The following is a 17,410-nucleotide window of genomic DNA, read 5'->3' as shown; positions in this document are numbered from 1 at the left end:
TAGGAAAATAAAAGTAAGAAACATCCAATGTGGCTTCAGTTTGCAGCACAATGTTTTAAAATGATTTAAGACTATTCCTTCTTTGAAATTTAGGTGCCGATGATCTGAGTTTACTACCGCTTTAACTGTCTCTGAAAAGCCAAAAATTGTAAAGAGTCTTCCAGAGGGATGCAGCACTCTTAAAATTGCTAAGATTTTGGGGTGTGATCACACAACCATCAAATGTTTTGTTGCAATTAGTCAACAGGGTTGCAAGAAATGTGTTGAGAAAAAAAGACACAAAATTAACTTCCATAGATTTGAGAAGATTCAAATGTGAAGCTACCAGGAACTAGGGATGAGCTGAACACCCCCCGGTTCGGTTCGCACCAGAACCTGCGAACGGACCGAAAATTCGCACGAACGTTAGAACCCCATTGACGTCTATGGGACTCGAACATTCAAAATCAAAAGTGCTCATTTTAAAGGCTAATTTGCATGGTATTGTCCTAAAAAGGGTTTGGGGACCCGGGTCCTGCCCCAGGGGACATGTATCAATGCAAAAAAAACGTTTAAAAACGGCCGTTTTTTCGGGAGCAGTGATTTTAATAATGCTTAAAGTAAAAAAAAAAAAAGTGAAATATTCCTTTAAATATCGTACCTGGGGGGTGTCTATAGTATGCCTGTAAAGTGGCGCATGTTTCCCGTGTTTAGAACAGTCCCTGCACAAAATGTCATTTTTAAAGGAAAAAATCTCATTTAAAACTGCTTACGGGTTTAATGTAATGTCGGGTCCTGGCAATATGGATGAAAATCAGTGAGACAAACGGCATGGGTACCCCTCAGTCCATTACCAGGCCCTTTGGGTCTTGTATGGATAATAAGGGGAACCCCGCACCCAAATTAAAATAAGGAAAGGTGTGGGGCCACCAGGCCCTATATACTCTGAACAGCAGTATACAGGCGGTGCAAACAAGACAGGGACTGTAGGTTTGTTGTTAAGTAGAATCTGTTTGTAATTTTGAACGGGTACATTTTTTACGTGTTTAGCTCCAGCCAAAAAATCTTTTTTAAGCTTTTTGGAAAACATAGGGAAGGGTTATCACCCCTGTGACATTTGTTTTGCTGTCTGTCCTCCTCTTCAGAAGATTTCACCTCACTTTTTGTCCCAATGACAAATGTTTTTTGAAAATTTGGGGTTTTTTGTGGAACAAGGATTGGAAAGCATCAGTGGAAAGGAGAAATGTTTTTCCCATATTAACTCTTACAGGAGAGAATTTTCCTTCCTAGGGGTAGATTTAATCTCACTTCCTGTTGTCTCCTTCCGTTTGCAAGTAGGAGTCATTTGTAAGTTAGATGTTTGAAAGTAGGGGCCTGCCCTATATACTCAGCAGAATTTGGGCCTTAGGTGTTGTCGTGGCCACAACACTGTAAGCCCTCACAGGGCCCTGCTGTGAAATATTAGATCAAGAATTGTAATTACATGCCCCTGTTGAACAGGGGCAGAAAAATTGGGCCTTTGGTGGTGGTGGTGGTGCTGGTGCCACAACACTGTAAGTCCTCACTCGCTCTTGGTGGGTGCAGAAATGGGCCCTGCTGTGAAATATTAGATCAAGAATTGTAATTACATGCCCCTGTTGAACAAGGGCAGAAAAATTGGGCCTTTGGTGGTGGTGGTGGTGGTGGTGGTGCTGGTGCCACAACACTGTAAGTCCTCACTCGCTCTTGGTGAGTGCAGAAATGGGCCCTGCTGTGAAATATTAGATCAAGAATTGTAATTACATGCCCCTGTTGAACAAGGGCAGAAAAATTGATCCTTTGGTGGTGGTGGTGGTGGTGCTGGTGCCACAACACTGTAAGTCCTCACTCGCTCTTGGTGGGTGCAGAAATGGGCCCTGCTGTGAAATACTAGATCAAGAATTGTAATTACATGCCCCTGTTGAACAAGGGCAGAAAAATTGGGCCTTTGGTGGTGGTGGGGGTGCTGGTGCCACAACACTGTAAGTCCTCACTCGCTCTTGGTGGGTGCAGAAATGAGCCCTGCTGTGAAATATTAGATCAAGAATTGTATATACATGCCCCTGTTGAACAAGGGCAGAAAAATTGGGCCTTTGGTGGTGGTGGTGGTGCTGGTTCCTCCACAACACTGTAAGTCCTCACTCGCTCTTGGTGGGTGCAGAAATGGGCCCTGCTGTGAAATATTAGATCAAGAATTGTAATTACATGCCCCTGTTGAACAAGGGCAGAAAAATTGGGCCTTTGGTGGTGGTGGTGGTGCTGGTGCCACAACACTGTAAGTCCTCACTCGCTCTTGGTGGGTGCAAAAATGGGCCCTGCTGTGAAATATAAGATCAAGAATTGTAATTACATGCCCCTGTTGAACAGGGGCTGAAAAATTAGGCCTTAGGCACTGGTGGTGGCGCCCAGAACCAAAAATGTTCTTACAAGCTATCAGCGTGATCATTGAGGAGGAAGAGGATAATTACTCAGGGATAGTCACTCAGCATCAGCATAGGAAGTCTTTGAAGGGATCTGAGATTTCAAAAAAAATTATTCTGTTACATCAGCATCAGGTGCTTGGTAGCTGGTGGTGATCCAAGACTGATTCATTTTTATAAAGGTCAGTCGATCGACCAAGTCGGTGGACAGATGCACCCTGTGATCGGTTACCACGCCTCCAGCAGCACTGAATGTGCGTTCCGAAAGAACGCTGGATGCAGGACAGGCCAGTAGCTCAACTGCATACTGTGCAAGCTCTGGCCAGTGATCCATCCTCAAGACCCAGTAACCCAGAGGATTTTCGGTGGGAAAGGTGTGCAAGTCTGATCTTGCCCCTAGGTATTCCTGCACCATGTAAAACAGACGCTGGCGATGGTTGCTGGAACCGATCATACCTTGGGGCTGCGGACCAAAAAATTGTCTGAACGCATCGGTCAGACGGCCACCTTCTCCACCGCTCCTTCTTTGACTGACCGAAGCCTCAGCAACACGTTGTCCAGAAACAGGAGTTTGTAACCTCCCAGTCTCTGGGAACGCGTTGCACAGACCTTTCTGCAAGGCCTCCCGAAGATGTTTCATCCTCTGCTCCCTCTGCGATGGCAAGATAAGGTCCGCAACCTTACCCTTGTAACGTGGATCAAGGAGGGTTGCCAGCCAGTATTGGTCCTTCTCCTTGATACCACGAATACGAGGATCCTTACGCAGGCTTTGCAGGATCAGGGAGGCCATGCAGCGTAGGTTTGCTGAGGCATTTGGTCCGGAGTCCTCTGGGTCACTAAGGACGACATGGTCCGCAGCCACCTCCTCCCAGCCACGTACAAGTCCATGTGTTTCTTGGGACTGATCCCTTAAAGACTGCTGCTGATGCTGAGTGCCAGGCTCCACCTCCATACTGACACAATCTTCCTCCTCCTCCTCCTCCTCCTCCTGTGTGATCGGCGGGCACGCAGGAACACTGTCTGGATAAAGGGGGCCTTGAGAGCTAAGGAAGTCCTCCTCTTCCTGCCTCTGTTCTGCCTCAAGTGCCCTGTCCATTATTCCACGCAGCGTGTGCTCCAACAGGTGGACAAGGGGGACAGTGTCACTGATGCATGCACTGTCACTGCTCCCTATCCTCGTGGCCTCCTCAAATGGATGATCCCTGATCATGGCCCACTGGCGTGGGGAAAAAAAAAACAAGCTCCCCTGACCCTCTCCTGGTGCCATAGTCGCACAGGTACTCATTGATGGCCCTCTGCTGCATGTGCACATGGGTCAGTTGTTCCTGTCGGAGGGCAGAGAGGAGGTTGGTGCCATTGTCGCAAACCACCATTCCTGCCTTAAGTTGGCGTGGCGTCAACCACCTCTGAACCTGCCCCTGCAGAGCTGACAGAACCTCTGCCCCAGTGTGGCTCCTGTCCCCCAAGCACACCAGCTCAAGCACCGCATGGCATCTTTTTGCCTGCGTACTTGCGTAGCCCCTTGAACGGCTACGGAGCACCGCTGGTTCCGAGGACAAAGCACAGGAAGAGGCCATGGAAAGAGAAGAAGAGGAGGGGGTGGAGGAGAGAGGTGTGTCACAATCATTAGCATTTTGGAGGCGTGGTGGTGGAACAACCTCCAACACTACTGCACCTTGTCCTGCATCCTTCCCAGCTGCCAGCAGAGTCACCAAATGCGCCGTGAAACGTAGGTAACGTCCCTGTCCATGCCTGCTGGACCATGAGTCAGCGGTAATATGCACCTTACCGCTGACTGCCCTGTCCAGCGAGGCATGGACATTGCCTTACACATGCCGGTAGAGAGCCGTAATCGCCTTCCGTGAGAAAAAGTGGCATTTGGGTACCTGCCACTGAGGAATGGCACATTCCACAAACTCACGGAAGGGGGCAGAGTCTACCAACTGAAAAGGCAGCAGTTGAAGTGCTAGCAATTTTGCCAAGCTAGCATTCAACCGCTGGGCATGTGGATGGCTGGGAGCAAACTTCTTTCGGCGGTGCAGCAGCTGGGGCAGGGAAATTTGCCTGGTACAATCTGACGTCGGTGTACCAAAAACAGATTGCCCACAAGTACTTGGCTGTGACACACCTAATTCTACACCTTCATTCCTCTCAGTGCAGGTCTCAGAGAAGACTGAAGGTATAGTGGGGTTGGAGATCTCAGCTGATGAGGAGCAAAGAGAGGTCCTCTTTGTTCTTTGGTGTGGGTCTTTTAGATACGCTTGCCAACGAACTGCATGGCAGGTCAACATATGTCTGGTCAAGCATGTGGTACCCAAGCGGGAGATGTTTTGGCCACGCGAGATACGCTTGAGACATATGTTGCAAATAGCAGCGGTGCGATCTGATGCACTCATCTCAAAAAAGGCCCACACCAAAGAACTTTTTGAATAACGCGCAGAGACTGCAGCGCCCTGCACATGTGGAGCTTTGGGGTGTGATGCAGTCAATGTGCTGCCCTTAGGCTGGCCCCTGGAGGGCATCCTGCCTTGTTGGTGATGTGCCGCCTCCTCCTCCTCCTCTCTCCTATCAGGCACCCTCATTGAGTCAGTGACCTCATCATCCCCTCCCTCCTCATCACTGGAGCAAACCTGGCAGTATGCTGCAGCAGGGGGAGCATGACTGCCAGATTGCTGTCCTTCTTGGGCACCCCCTCTGTCCGTGCTCATGTTACTGCCTTCATCGAGCTCAGTATCATCATCAGAGCCTTCCAAACGCTGGGCATCCTCCTGGAGCATGTACCCAACACTGTGGTCAAACAGTTCGAGGGACTCCTCAGGAGGACATGGTGGGGCTAGGGAAGGAGTCACTGATGACATTGAGCCGAGGGAAGAGGCCGCTGCTTTGCCAGACAAAGTACCCTGGGCATGGGTGAGAGAGGATGAGGAGGATGAGGACGGCTTGGTCATCCACTCGACCAAGTCTTCCGCATGTTGCGGCTCAACACGGCCAGCTGCCGAAAAAAAGGTCAAGCGTGTCCCATGGCCACGTGCTGATGAGGATTCATCGTCTCCACGACCAGCACTAGACACAGAGCCTGCTTGCCCTCTCGTATTGGCTTGTGACTGTCTGCCTCTCCTTCTTGGCCGTCCAGACATACTAATGGCCTGTAGCTGCACTAAGCTGGGATATATATATATATATATATATATATATATATGTACTGATACTGCAGCTAGCAAAATCAACTGCCTGCCTGTAGTATGAGAACACCACCAACCTTCTACAGGTAGCTTTAGCTGAACACTGTGCAGAGCTCGCAAAAAAATAACTTGTAGGTTTAGTTGAACACTGTGAGGAGGACGCACCACACTAACTTGTAGTTTTAGCTGAACACTGTGAGCAGGACGCACCACACTAACTTGTAGTTTTAGCTGAACACTGTGAGCAGGACGCACCCCACTAACTTGTAGTTTTAGCTGAACACTGTGAGCAGGACGCACCGCACTAACTTGTAGTTTTAGCTGAACACTGTGAGCAGGACGCACTGCACTAACTTGTAGCTTTAGATGAACACTGTGCAGAGGTCTCACTACACTAACTTGTAGTTTTAGCTGAACACTGTGAGCAGGACGCACTGCACTAACTTGTAGCTTTACATGAACACAGTACAGAGGTCTCACTACACTAACTTGTAGTTTTAGCTGAACACTGTGAGCAGGACCCACCGCACTAACTTGTAGTTTTAGCTGAACACTGTGAGCAGGACGCACCGCACTAACTTGTAGTTTTAGCTGAACACTGTGAGCAGGACGCACCCCACTAACTTGTAGTTTTAGCTGAACACTGTGAGCAGGACGCACCGCACTAACTTGTAGTTTTAGCTGAACACTGTGAGCAGGACGCACTGCACTAACTTGTAGCTTTAGATGAACACTGTGCAGAGGTCTCACTACACTAACTTGTAGTTTTAGCTGAACACTGTGTGCAGGACGCACTGCACTAACTTGTAGCTTTAGATGAACACAGTGCAGAGGTCTCACTACACTAACTTGTAGTTTTAGCTGAACACTGTGAGCAGGACGCACTGCACTAACTTGTAGCTTTAGATGAACACTGTGCAGAGGTCTCACTACACTAACTTGTAGTTTTAGCTGAACACCGTAAACAGGACGCACCGCACTAACTTGTAGTTTTAGCTGAACACTGTGAGCAGGACGCACTGCACTAACTTGTAGTTTTAGCTGAACACTGTGAGCAGGGCGCACCCCTCTAACTTGTAGTTTTAGCTGAACACTGTTAGCAGGACGCACCGCACTAACTTGTAGTTTTAGCTGAACACTGTGAGCAGGACGCACTGCACTAACTTGTAGCTTTAGATGAACACTGTGCAGAGGTCTCACTACACTAACTTGTAGTTTTAGCTGAACACTGTGAGCAGGACGCACTGCACTAACTTGTAGCTTTAGATGAACACAGTGCAGAGGTCTCACTACACTAACTTGTAGTTTTAGCTGAACACTGTGAGCAGGACGCACTGCACTAACTTGTAGCTTTAGATGAACACTGTGCAGAGGTCTCACTACACTAACTTGTAGTTTTAGCTGAACACTGTGAGAAGGACGCACCGCACTAACTTGTAGTTTTAGCTGAACACTGTGAGCAGGACGCACCGCACTAACTTGTAGTTTTAGCTGAACACTGTGAGCAGGACGCACCCCACTAACTTGTAGTTTTAGCTGAACACTGTGAGCAGGACGCACCGCACTAACTTGTAGTTTTAGCTGAACACTGTGAGCAGGACGCACTGCACTAACTGTAAATAGTCTAGCTGCCTGACTGTGGTACTAATAGGATCAAAAGAAGACCAGCAATTTTCTTCAGGTAGCTGTAAATACTGTAACAAGACAAGCCTGCCTGTCAGTAAGAAGATAACAGGAACGGATCTAGCTAAACTGAATACAGTGTATATATATATGCAACACCTGGGATGCATATATATACACAATACACTGTAAGTGCAGCTAACTCACTAATTGTCCTGCCTAATCTAGCTAACTCAAATGAAATGACACTGTCTCTCTGTCTATCTATCTCTCTTTCAACGTCGGAACACACACTACACAGGGCTGCCGTGCAGGCGGCCTTATATAGTGTGGGGCGTGTTCTAAACTCCCTGAGCCATAATTGGCCAAAGCCACCCTGGCTTTGGCCAATTACAGCTCTCTCTAATGACGGCGCTGTGATTGGCCAAGCATGCGGGTCATAGTGCATGCTTGGCTAATCATCAGCCAGCAATGCACTGCGATGCCGCAGTGAATTATGGGCCGTGATGCGCCACACGAATTTGGCGCGAACGGCCCATATGGTTCGCAATTCGGCGAACGGGCGAACAGACGATGTTCGAGTCGAACATGGGTTCCACTCGAACACGAAGCTCATCCCTACCAGGAACATATTATCCTCCAGTGCTCTCATATTCCAGAACTGCAACCTACCTGGAGTGCCCAGAAGTACGAGACACAGAAGATGAAATGTCAAGACTGGGCCAAGAAATATCTAAAGACAGATGTTTCAAAGGTTTTATAGACTGATGAGATGAGAGTGACTCCTGATGAAGCAGATGGATGGGCCTGTGGCTGGATCAATAATGGGCACATAGCTCCACTTCGACTCAGATGCCCACAAGGTTGAGGTGGGGTACTGGTATGGGTTGATATTATTAAAAATTAGCTAGTTTACCATTCGGGCTGAAGTAGGACTCAAAATGAACTCCCACACCTACTGCCAGTGTTTAGAAGACACTTTGTTCAAGCAGCGGTACAGGAAACAGTCTGCATCTTTCAAGAAGACCATGATATTTGTGAAGAACAATGCTCCATCTCATGCATCAAAGTACTCCACTGCGTGGCTAACCAGTAAAGGCCTTACAGATTAAAGAATAATGACATGATCCCCTTCCTCACCTGACATATACCCTATTGAGAATTTGTGGGACCTTCTTAAATGGGAGATTTATGGTGAAGGAAAACAATACACCCCTCTGAACTCTGTTGCTGCTGCACAAAAACTTGATAGTCAACAGATTAAGAGACTGACAGACTCCATGAATGGAAGGCTTATGACTCTTATTGAAAAGGGTGGCTATATTGGTCACTGATTTTTTTGGGGGAGGAAAAGTCAGAAATGTTTATTTGTAAATTTTGAGTTGTTTATTATTCTCACTTTAACAGATGAAAAAAAAACAAGTGAGATGGGAAAATTTTTGTTTTTCATTTAGTTGCATAATAATTCTGCACCCTAATAGTTGCCCAATAATTGTGCACACATAGATATTCTTCTAAGAAAGCCAAAACCTCACTTTTACTTTCTTAAATATTCAGGTTTGAGGTTTATTAACATTTTGGATTGACCAAGAGCATTGTATTTGTTCAATAATGAAATTAATCCTAATAAAATACAACTTGTCTAATAGGTCTGCACACCGTGTATATATAAGCACTAGGAATACATAAATATCTATTAGTATTTAAAAACATAATACTATTTTTTTACCTTTTTGAATGTTAATGGCACATGGATCAATAATATCTGTTGAAACTTTTCTACAGGTGTGATCACTCCTCCATGAATGTGTAAAAGTGGACAAATCGTTTACTGACATTCCTCCCGGGATAACAAAATCATCAAACTGTTTATCATTGAAATTTCCACAAAGACCTGCATTATAAAACATTGCAGTCAGATTGTAAGTAAAATACAGAATTTTCTACTCATTGTATGGACTCCCGTACAAAATATGCAGATGCAGACCTTGCCATGACCACATTGCTGTTCTCTGTGTTGCTTTTTTTTTTTTTTTTTTTTTTTTTAGCTTGTTTCAAAGCGTGAGGGATGCTTTTAAGCATGGAAGAAGTTCCCACTATAAACAATTTGAGGTCTCCACATACTATTCCTGCATGTTGGAAAATACTATGATATTTATCAGAAGCCCTATGTGCAGAGGTTAGCCAAAAAGTGGCAATGCTGGTTACATTGATGTCAAGATGCTCTGTTGACCTTGGTTTCCCAAAACATGTAGAAGTCAGTGGGAGGAACCAGTGATAGTGGTGGGGGACACAGCAGAGTGACATTATTGAAAAAGTCAGGTTACCTATGGGTTTCAGGCATTTATTTCTCAGGAATGGAGTGGTGTTCGGTGGTACAGGCAACAGGAAAGTATTTACATCTTTCTTTTTGCAGGTATAGCTTTTGAGCAGATTTGAAGTCAACAATAGAGCCACTTTATTTATATGTTACTTACCACAGAGTTCTCCAGATAAAGCAGTGCTTGCATATATATACAATTGCATCCCAGGCACCCTTGTGATTTCCATTTGAACACCAAGTTGTGTATAGACAACCGTGGTAAAGCTTGTGGGCTCAAAAACACTCAAATTTCCTGTTAACAGACACAGGTCATAAATAATACTTTAGCCAGACCTATACATAATAAAAATGACATATTTCATATCTGCACATTATAGTTGGTGTAATTATAGCTTTAAAATGTTTTGTTTTTGAAGTTTTGAATTCTGTGTTACATTTAATGCTGAGTGCATTGCGAAGTAACATCTAGTTTTTTTTTATTTTTTTATTGTTTCATTAATTTTTTTTGAGTAAACATAAGAATATCATATAATATTCCATTGTAACATTTGAATGCATTAAGGTACAGTAAGAAAGAGCATAATGTTGTGTCTGAAAGGCATATTCTAGTAGTTATTGAAAGTCATTCAATACATTTCAGAAATGTACATTATATGCTGTTCATCTATGTTTTAAACAAAAAAGTTTTTTTACTGTAACTTATAGATGTGAAAATTGTATTGTTGTGACATTCGTACTGTGATTTTATTAAATCTATTTTTTGCTCATTTGATTTTGCCTTGCTTATCTCTGTAAAAATAGATTCTAAATATTTAATTTCATTAGCTTTCTTATATACAGTATCTCACAAAAGTGAGTACACCCCTCACATTTTTGTAAATATTTTATTCTATCTTTTCATGTGACAACCCTGAAGAAATTACACTTTGTTACAATGTAAAGTAGTGAGTGTACAGCTTGTATAACAGTGTAAATTTGCTGTCCCCTCAAAATAAACTCAACACACAGCCATTAATGTCTAAACTGCTGGCAACAAAAGTGAGTACACCCCTAAGTAAAAATGTCCAAATTGGGACCACTTTGCCATTTTTCCTCCTGGTGTCATGTGCTTCGTTAGTGTTACAAGATCTCAGGTGTGAATGTGGAGCAGTTGTGTTAAATTTGGTGTTATCGCTCTCACTCTCTCATACTGGTCACTGGAAGTTCAACATGGCACCGTTGTTGGCCTGTTCTGAGTGGAACCTGTCCTGTTAAATCGCTGTATGGTCTTGGCCACCATGCTGCAGCTCAGTTTCAGGGTCTTGCCAATCTTTTTATAGCCTAGGCCATCTTTATGTAGAGCAACAATTCTTTTTTTCAGATCCTCAGAGACATCTTTGCCATGAGGTGCCATGTTGAACTTCCAGTGACCAGTATGAGAGAGTGAGAGCGATAACACCAAATTTAACACAACTGCTCCACATTCACACCTGAGACCTTGTAACACTAACGAGGCACAGGACACCAGGAGGAAAAATGGCAAAGTGGGCCCAATTTGGACATTTTTACTTAGGGGTGTACTCACTTTTGTTGCCAGCGGTTTAGACTTTAATGGCTGTGTGTTGAGTTATTTTGAGGAAGATTATTCTTCATATATTTGTTTTTACCATAGCTGTGCTATGTAATCATATATGATTAAAGTGAACGTTCTTGTAGTTTAGTAAATCAAGCTAAGTTAATTTTGCTAAGAATATCTTACCATATGCAAGAAAAATATTTAAAAAAAAAGTTTTGACTGCACAAGAGTGGATGGCCATAGAAAGCATAGTTTTACCGAATCTACTAAGTTAAGTAAATTTTGACTTTGTGAGTTTAATTTTCAAATACGTAGCTTGGTGAATTAGATGAAGCTTTGCTCTACGCCTTTAGTAATTCAAACCCAAGGTGTGCATATGGAGAGAGAGAATAGTGATGGATACTGTAGATGGAGTCTAGCAAAAGCAACAAGCCGATTTAAATTTAAGCGTAGAAAGGGTATTGTATTGTCAGCTCAAAAGTGAAGTTAGGGGCTTACTGAGGATTTCCTGTCATGTAAGGCATGACAGGAAATCCTCCTGCCTTAGGCTGGCCATAGTTGGCTCAAATTTTGGCAGATTCTGCAAATGCCACCCAGCTCAGCAAATGTCAATTAAAAAATCAACTGATGTGGGTGGAAAATGTTAAAACAGTGACTGCATCCTATCAGATACAGTCACTGTTCAGCAACACCACTGTTTTCAGGAATTACAATAGCCAGCAGTAGGGATTTCTCCATCAACACTATTGTTCAGCCAGTGGGCTGAATCAGACAATATTGAGCTGTCTATGACCAGTCTTTCTCCACCATTTTGCAGTAATTAATTTTTGTTGTCTTTGTATTTCTTTTTATGTTTGTGATATGTTTAATTGCTTTACTAACTTAGTAGTACATTTTAATTTTTTGTGTTTTAAAATGCTCTGTGGCTGTAATATGGCTTAGAATAAGGAGGTAACAGTGGGTATCTTACCACGGGAATAGGGTAATGTAATCTCCTCAGAATTAAGTGTTATTTCCCCATTGCTTTTGATAACCAGTGTCTAAGATACAAGAAAAAAAAATGCATAAGAAAAAATAGAAAAAAAACAAGAAATACGGTACAAATTTGTTACAAGTAATGTAATGAAAAAAAATCAAATATTTTACAAGGGTAGGTGGGTCTCAGTATTTTTATAAAGAAAACTGGACAGGGCTGAAAGCACTTTGTCTACAAAAATGTAATTTGTTGTAAGCCTACAACATGACCTTATAGTAGGAGTTGAGTGCATCTATGGCAGGTTAACAGATATTCTCAGTATTTGCAGGATCTCTAAAGAGATAAATCCTTTGTTATGTGTTATATCCAGTACTGTGGAAAAGTTTGGGCAGATGTGAAGAAATGCTGTAATGTAAGAATGCTTAAAAAAACATGTATTTTCTTCACCTAATCCCAGACAGATTTGATGATGTTGAGATCATGGTCCTGTGAGAGCCAAACCATCACTTCCAGCAATCCTTGTTCTTCTTTAGCTATAGATAGTTCTTGATGACATTGGCTGTATGTTGGGGTCATTGTCTTGCAGCAGAAAAGATTTGGGGCCAATCACATGCCATGATGGATAAGTATCTTCCTGTATTTCTCAGCATTGAGAACAAAGTTCAACAGTTAGCCAAGGAAACTTAATGCAGCAGATGAAAGACACAACCTGCTTACATCCCTTTGAAATTACAAAATGTCCAGCTGTGCCATCAGCACAGAACTGGCGGAAACCAGTCGGACTCAGGAACACCCATGTACTGTCCAGAGAAGTCTGGCCAAAATTGGTCTTCATGAAAGAATTGAGGCTGTGGTGACATGGTTAAGCGACTCAACTATGCACGAAAACATAGGAACTAAGGTGCAGAAAAATGGCAGCTGGTGCTGCGGACTGATGAGTGAAAATTTTTAATATTTAGCTGTAGCAGGAGGCAGTTTATTCACCAAATTGCTGAAGAGTGGTACAATAATGAGTGTCTTCAGGCAACAGTTAAGCATGGTGGACGTGTCTTTTAAGTTTGGGGCTGCATTTCTGCAAATGGAGATGAAGATTTGGTTGGGATCAATGGTGTCCTCAATGCTGAGAAATACAGGCAGATTTTTTTATCCATCATGCCATACCTTCAGGTATTCTGCAGTAGGACAATGATCCCAAACATACAGCCATTGTCATTAAGAACTATCTTCAGTGTAAAGAAGAACAATGAGTCCTGAGAGTAATGGTTTGGTCCCCACAGAGCCCTGATCTCAACATCATTGAGTATGTCTAGGATTACATGAAGAGACAAGGATTTAATGCAGCCTACATCCATAAAAGATCTGTGGTTAGTTCGCTAAGATGTTTGGAACCTATTTGCCGAGTTTCATTAAAAACTGTTTGCAAGTGTACCTAGAAGAATTGATTCTGTTTTAAAGACAAAGTGTGGTCACACCCTATAATTGTATGTAAAGGTCATTTTTTTATTTCTGGATAGAGTGTGGAATGGTTAGACAATTTTTAATGTCAAATTTTAATACTGTCTGTGTCCCCGCAAGATAAATCCACACCTCTATTTGCCTTGGTTACCAATGTCACAGAGAAAATGAAGGAAAATACAGACTTATAGAGTTGTAACCAGAGCACAAGATGAAGGTAAATCATCCAGTGGGGTGACTGTTCCAGTGATAGCTGTCCAAAAGGGGAATTTCCTTTTACTTTTGGAGGATTCCTCCTCTCATTTTTTGTTGTGTCTCCAAGATAGGAAGTGAGGGAAAATCTCCTAGTGGGACCCAGACAGCAAAAAATAATCTAATAGGGATTACCCTTCCCTAGTCTTTCTAAAATAAAAAAGTACCATTGCTCCAGAGCTCAGTAAACGAGGAGAAGTTCTGCTGACTTCCATCATCCAATAATGTGCAAACAAAATGGCATTTTGTTATATATTTTCCATGCATGTAATTGGGTATTTTTTGTAAAGTGAAGCTTTACCTCATTTACGAAGTTCTGGAGAAACTGCACTTGCAAATCCCACAGTCTATTTACCTTTAGTAAATCAGCTTTTGTTATAAATGGTTAGTCTGTTTTTTTTTTTTTTTTCTATAGCCATTCATTCTTTTTTTTTTTTTTTTTTTTTTTATTTGGTTATAAGAGTCAACAAGTGTTGAAGGCAAACAGAGCATTGGCACACATATTTACCATTAAATAAGTAAATCAATTACAGCTAATTATTATTATACATAATATTATAGTATTATTATTATGGTGAAACTAAGTTGGCGTGGTAATCCAGAGATGTTTTGGAAATGTAATTGTTTAATGATTATATGGTGTTTATCCATAAAGATGAGAAGAGGCACACAAAATGTAACCTCCGGGGAAGGGTGTCGGCTGGAGGGATTCAACCCATGACATTGCAACATTCAATTCAGGTGGATAACATTTAATTCTGGATGTGCACAAATGAATCAGGGAGACCAAACATTTAGAAATGTGTTATAGTAGTCCACAATAATATAAGAAGCCTTTCATTAAATTTAACATCATCAAGTCATTTTACTTCCACAAAGTGAATTTTGACTTTTTTTAATGCTTTAGCGATACACAGTTTGGCTGCCAGTATATTAAGGATAATTTTATTGTTTTTTGTTTTATCATGAAGTAATTTTTTCAATGGAAAAGAGCGCCTCGAGATTTCAGGGTAATGATTGCATGGAGTAGCTTAGTAATAAAATTAAAGACCTTCATCCAAAAAATACTCACCTTGAGGAAGGACCACCAAATATTATCCCATAGTTTTTAAGATCATATGTTGGTGTCCCTTGTCAATTTTACATTGTATTTTTTTAAATGTACAGTGGAACCTCGGTTTGCGAGTAACACGGCCAACAAGCGTTTCGCAAAACGAGCACTGTATTTTTAAAAATCGTAACTCGGTTTGCGAGTGTTGTCTCACAAAATGAGCATGATTCAGGCAAAAAGCAGTGTGAAGTACCACTTCTGGCCTGAGGTGGGGGGCCCCCAGAGCAGAGCAGAGCCAAACGACGATGATCGCAGCTGATCGCAGCTGTTCAGAAATGCACGGAAAGGCCCGAGCACACTTCTGCTGACCTTGGCAAATCTCGGGTAGAAAGTCTTTCTGAGGTTTGCCGAGGTCAGCCGAAGTGTGCTTGGGCCTTTTCGGCTGTTTCCAAGGCTCTACGGTGCCCCCCGCCTCTGGCCGCATGCGGTATTGCATCCCATTGAAGTCAATGCGGAACAAATTATATTAGTTTCCATTGACTTCAATGGGAAAACTCGCTTTGATATGCGAGTACTTTGGATTACGAGCATACTCCTGGAATGGATTATGCTCGTAATCCGAGGTTCCACTGTAACTGCCTACTCCCAAACTGTCATTTGAAGTAAAACACATAGCCATTATTCTACACAATTTTTTTATTGTGCATTAATAAAAAAGAAAACAAATAAAATTAGGCATGCTATCTGCCAATAGAACTTAACCAAAAAGTGCATCCAAAAATATAGAAAATATACCAAATGAAATCATTATTCAACCAAAAAAATAATGTCAAAGCAATAACTCCGAGGTCAATAATAAATAACACGTTATCTCTTCCAATTCCACAACATGTCTGGTTGACGAACAGCCATTCAGAAATGAAATGAAAGGCACGAAATGAAAAGCGCTAAATGAAGAGCGCAAAATGAAAAGCGCAAATCAACACTCACCAATCTTCTACTAACACAAAATTAGCAGAAGGAGCCCAAAGGGTGGCGCTAAAGAGCTGAAATACCACGTAGTACGTCAGTACATTCATGTTTGTTGGCCGACAATTCCATGCCGTTTGTATGCAAGACAAGTTTGGGCCAACGCCCTTCGGACAAAAGTCCACGGTTTTGTTGGCCAACAATCCGATTGTGTGGACGAGGCTTTACACCAGCTGAGACATCTAAGTTAAAAGAGGAAATATCTTTTTGGAAGATGATTTGCATCACTTATACTTTGGCACATATAAGAAATGTCTCCCAGTATTTCCATTATGCCAAGAGGGTGTGTCCATCATAACAGACAAAGGCTGTAATAGGGGACAATATATATGAGATATCATATATTAGATGTAACACTTTTCCTACTGCGTGCTTAATCCTTTGGTATTAATTATTTTTAAATAAATGACTGAATATTTTTTTACTTACCAACCCAGTGTCCTTCATCATTAGCATTACTGCTTGTAGGCAGGTTCCAAAGTCATTTTGAAAACATGATCCAAACCGGCAATGAACAGTAAAAATGGACATTGAACACATCTGAAAGATACCAAATTATAAGATTGGAGGTTAAAAACATAAAAGTAGTATAATAAAATGCACCAAATAGATTTTATATATATATATATATATATATATATATATATATATATATATATATATATATATATATATATATAGCAGTGTCCCTATATAGTGCTAATATCATATGCAGAGCACTAGAAAGACATCCTTTCAAACTGAAGTAACGTTTAAAGTGTATCTAAACCTAAAAAGTACAATTTACATAGCATCTTACTAGTCCTTAAATGTGGTGGCTGCATTCATTTTCTTTTTTTTCAGGCTAACAACATTTTCAGCAAGTACAGAAATACATGTTGTTTGTGACAAAAAAATGCTAAGTCTTTGTCACTTTGCTCACTTAAAAGGAAGCACAAAGAATCTTATCTTGCTTGGGTAAACTTCTAGTTGCATCAAACAATAATGGAGATGAACAAAGGCAGACAAATTTGTTAACTGTGTAGCACTGGTAGATTTTTAATCTACCACTGATAGGTAAATCTTGTGGGTTACTTGTTAGAGGAAGATAGATTTGCCTCTGTTCCAGCTCGGCTGAGTTGCGTGTAGTTCCACACTGCGCCGGTGGGTGTCATTGTCACCATGGGCCAGTGTTGGAAAGGCAACGTGTTGAAGCGTATGAGTGCTCCTCTGTCCCGGAGACAACTCGGTGGAGGTGATCCTCCGAGTTGCATTCTGGGAGAGGGTATTTATGGGACAGACGCCATGTTTAAGGGTTCGTTTTCAGCCACCTGCTGGCCCTCCTGGCTGACAGATATGCGTTAAGAGTACCACCTCGTGGTCCTCCGTTCCGGAGGCCCACGTCGATGCGGCATGTGGGTGGGCCCAGAAGCCTGTCTGGGACCTACCACAGCAGCAGAGGAACGGTCCTGAGTTGTCTATCCTGAGTGAAGAAGCTGGACAACCGAGGAGATCCCAGGGGAGGACCCCTCATGGAAGGATCATGCAGAGTGTTGGTCTGGAGAGGT

The sequence above is a fragment of the Aquarana catesbeiana genome, linkage group LG11 (genome assembly GCF_042186555.1).
Source record: "Aquarana catesbeiana isolate 2022-GZ linkage group LG11, ASM4218655v1, whole genome shotgun sequence".
Lineage (NCBI taxonomy): Eukaryota > Metazoa > Chordata > Amphibia > Anura > Ranidae > Aquarana > Aquarana catesbeiana.
The sequence above is the reverse complement of the archived record's forward strand: the minus strand, read 5'-3'. Positions refer to the sequence as shown.